We start from the raw sequence: 4,631 nt of genomic DNA, 5'->3' as shown, positions 1-4,631 counted from the left end.
AATATACATAATAATGTACAGAATGTTGGAGATTTTCTGGTGAGGTCTCAGAAAGAAATGAGGAACATCTTACCAGAAACTGGAGGAAAAGTGACCCTCATTGAAAAGGGACAAAGAACATGACTAAATTGTGTTCTTGTGTTTTATAGAAGGTATAGTGATAGCATCGGATATTTAGTTAAGACTCACAAGTAAACCTGGGTACGGTGATGCACACCTGTAATCCCATCAGCTCAGGAGGCTGAGGCAGGAGGATCATGAGTTCAAAGCCAGTATCAGCAACAGCAACGTGCTAAGTGAGGTCCTGTCTCTAAATAAAATACAAAATAGGGCTGGGGATGTGGCTCAGTGGTTGAGTGCCCCTGAGTTCAATACCCAGTACCTGCCCCCAAAAGAAGATTTTACAAGTATTGAAGTATCATCTTAGTTACTCCTTACTGCTTGTGTGAACTATGAAAGAAAAAAAGAGATGAATTGAAGAAGGTATTGTTAGGCAAAACGAACCAGAACTCAGAAATTTTGAAAATTTGCTATTTTTCCATAATGCAAAAAACAAGAACACTGGTTCTCTCTCTCCCCACTGTGTGAATTCACAACAAGAAAACTATCATCTACAAGCCAGAAGAGAGCCCTTACTAGAAACCAAACATTCTAGTACCCTTTATATTGGGCTTTTAGCTTCCAGAACTATGAGAAAATTAATATCTGCTATTGAAGTTTTTCTATGGTATTAGTTATGTTAGTCTGAGCTCATTAATATATAGGGAATGAGGTATATTAAGAGGACTATTTAGTTTAGTTATATAGTCAGTTTAGTAATATTTAGTGTAGTTACCTAGTAGATATTCATGGGAAATTACATGTAAACGTTTGAACCATCAAAGAGATTGGAGTTGTGTTAGAGTCTGTAAACAAGTCAAAAATAACACCTGGCATTTTGCCAGGGGAATGTTAGAGTTCGTAAACAAGTCTGGATGGTGCCTGGCAAAATGCCAGAGGGAGTGGTTTGAGAAGTAACAAAAGCGAGCCATTAAGTGTGGAGATTCCTTATTGGTTGACTGATGTATCTAGTTTATGCTAATTAGATAAGCTGTGTGGAATGTATAAATACTGCTCCTGTCCTGCAATAAACGGCTCCTACTCCTGCTGTATCAACATACACAAGTTATTCGTCACCCCTCCGCTTATTTTGCCCAGCCAGCCGGGCTGCGGCACAGCCTGTGTATATCTTTGTAGGCAAGTTCAATTTCATGAAGGAAGCATGTTGTTAGGACTCCTTTCTCAATCCATTGAGCCAGTCTGCATCTTTTCTTGGTGAATTAAGACCATTTGTATTCAAGGTTATTATTGAAAAGTGTGTAGTTGTTCTAGTCATTTTGTTGATTTTCTTAAAGTTGTTTTGAATAATCTGTGTTCACTTCTCTTTATCTTATTCATCTTAGATAGTTGATGGTTTACTATATTGATAATAATCATTTTTGTGTCTATTCTTCTAGTAAGATTTATTCTTCCCATGCTCTCATGATTGGTTTGTTTTTTCTCACTCTAAGTTGTAAGATTCCTTATGTATCTTCTGTAATTCTGACAGAGTGTTTGATCATGAATTCCCTTAATTTATGCTTATCTTGGAAATTCATTATTTCTCTTTCAGTTGTGAAGAGTAACTGTTCTGGGTATAGTAATCTTGACTGGCAGTTATTTTCTTTCAGGACTTGAAATTCATAATTTCATGTCCTCCCAGCCTGTAGACTTTCCACTGAGGAACCTGTTGTTATTCTAATGGGTTTTCCTTTAAATATGACTTGGCACTTCTGTCTTACAGATTTTAATATTCTTTCCTTATCTTATATTTTAACAATTTAACTGTAGTATATTATGGATAGGTTCTTTTCCAGTCATGACTATTTGATTTTCTAAATAACTCCTGGTCTTGAATGCCTTTACAGAGCATCTGACTAATAACTAAAAGTCTCCAGTTAAATTCCCAGGACCACAATTTAAAAAAAAAGAAAAAAAAACGTGAAAAATTAGGTAAAAGCCAAATAGAAACAACAAAATCAACAATTACAGCTCAACAAGCAGCTACACTTTTATTGGTTTCTGAATCATTATTTCGTTTACTGAATAATTATATTCTTAATATAATGTATATAACATCATATTCCATATATATATATATATATATATATATATATATATATATATACACACACATATCGTTATTGCTTTTGACTTTAACTTGAGTGCTATCCTAAATGTGAAATATCACTAAGTGCTTTATGTCTAAAAGTAACATACATAAATGAAGTAGTAATTCATGTATATAAAACAGCTATTGTGATTATGTTCCTATAATATGGCTATAGTTTGGAAATTACATATTCTTTTTACTAAACCCAAAATGAAATGCAATATTTGTGATTTAACTCAGACATTTAGATACATGTGGATTCTGATCCAGATATTATGTTTTCTGAAGATTAAAACATCAAATGATACTAGGATTATAGGTAAGTATACCATTAAGCATAATATATTATTTTTAGATATATCAATTTTCAGAGGCTTGATCAACATAAACCAAATTACTATGTTAAGTTCTTGTTGGTTTAAAGTTTAATTACAACCATAATGTTCACCAGCAATTAAACTAATAATGTACACAATATAGCATAGCTATGATTAGTTAATTAAATTTATGGGACATGGACAAGCAATGCTCAGTGCATTCTATTTCACACAGTAAAATTAGTTTATAAAAACCTTGTCCTTAAAGACCCTGTGAATATTTCCTAAAATATCTCCAGAGTTAAATATTTAAGTTATATATGTTTTGATCATTTTAAATTGATGATCACTGTGAGCATAGCATCCCTAGAAATTCACAGTAATCACACTAATGCATAAGACTCTAAGAAAAACACACAAGATTTCAGAATTGCAAATTCCTTTCAGCACATTTTCTAGATATACTAAAATCTGCTTCTTTCTTTCCCTACACTTCTACTTCCAGAAGTATTTTGGCATATTATCAGGTAAATTTCCACATTTATATAGAATTTAATTAGTTTGGGTTTCTGAAAAATAAGGTCAATATGAAATTCATTAAACCAATGTTAAAGTAAAAATAAAATACCTGGAATTGTAACTTCCAATGAAATATTAGAAACATCTCAAATATATATATTGATTCTGATGATAGTGGATTGATGATTACCTGGGAGATAGTTCCTTACATAGAATGATTATATCTAGCATAAATTATCCTATAATTATTGATATAAGCTAACAATGCAAAAAGTCCATGTTATTATCATTTACTGGATAAATTATATATCACATGCAGTCCATGTTTATTATGAATCATTTAACACATGTGTGGCTATTCAGCTTAGGATGACTATATTATGCAAGAATTAATCATGGCTAGAATTGCTTACACTTCTATGTTATATTATTATGCTCTAAGAGATTAATACTCAGTTAAATATTACATATGAAATACTAAAAAAAAAAAACATTTTATTTTGTCTAAATTTCACGCTTAACTGGGTGTCCTGTATTTACTTTTGGTAAATCTAACAACCCTTCTTCTTAGTATGTTGGATATAATAAATCTCTGATTTTCTGAATCTAATGTTGTTTAATGTAAAGGTAATCCACTGATGTTTGAGGTAATCATAGATCCATGTAGAATCTGTATCAACTCTTCATATTTCTAAGGCATATCAAATTCTTCTAAAGAAATGAAAACCTCTATCACATCCTATTACATAAGTAAACATTTTCAAATTATATCTGTAGTGAGAAATAAACATATAACTTTGTATACAGTCTTAATGAGCTCTCAGAGCTACATTCTTCAACCACTTTTATCCTCATTTATCAGATAATGTGCTTATTCTGCAAAACAAAACTTCATAAGAACCAAATTAACAAATTTCTTAATAGATTTTTGTTTTTTAGAATTTCCATAAATAATTTTAAACCAATTTTATTATCTCCTTGGTTAGATAGGGTAGAGTACTGTTTCCAATTCTTCATTCTTTTTCACGTCTAATTCTTTTTCCATGTGATTTTATGATTTTTCCCACCAAAAGCAGAATATATTTCCCCATACCATTGATATTGGGTTTAGAAATACAATGTGCTTTTTCTAAGCAAATATAAGTAGGGATGTCACTACCTATTGAGGAAGGCCTTAAGAAACATTACGTGTTTCTGCTAACCCATCTTATATTTTTGCCAGCACTATGAGAAGAAAATATTGTATCTAGATCACTAATCAAAGAGAAGGATGATAAAGAAAATAACTTATCCAATTTATAGGTTGGAATAACCTAGATTTGCTAAATCTGAAAGCTTCATGTAAATCATAAAATTTTAGCATATTTGTGGTAATAGCTGAGTAAAACACTGAAAGTGATATTTTTTATTTCTTACATACATGACAATAGTGGAATGCATTACAATCATAATTATCCATTCACAGCACAATTTTTCATAACTATGTATATAAAGTATGTTCACGCCAAATTATGCCATTATACATGAGCTCTCTTATTATTTTTTTGCATTACAATTCTTAATACACCCTCATCATTATACAAAATACATGTATGAAGATGTGA

Source organism: Marmota monax, unplaced genomic scaffold, assembly GCF_021218885.2.
Source record: "Marmota monax isolate L192 unplaced genomic scaffold, Marmota_monax_Labrador192_F-V1.1 WCK01_AAM20220418_F8-fsc00340, whole genome shotgun sequence".
In the NCBI taxonomy this organism is placed as follows: Eukaryota; Metazoa; Chordata; class Mammalia; order Rodentia; family Sciuridae; genus Marmota; species Marmota monax.
Note: the sequence above shows the minus strand (reverse complement) of the source record.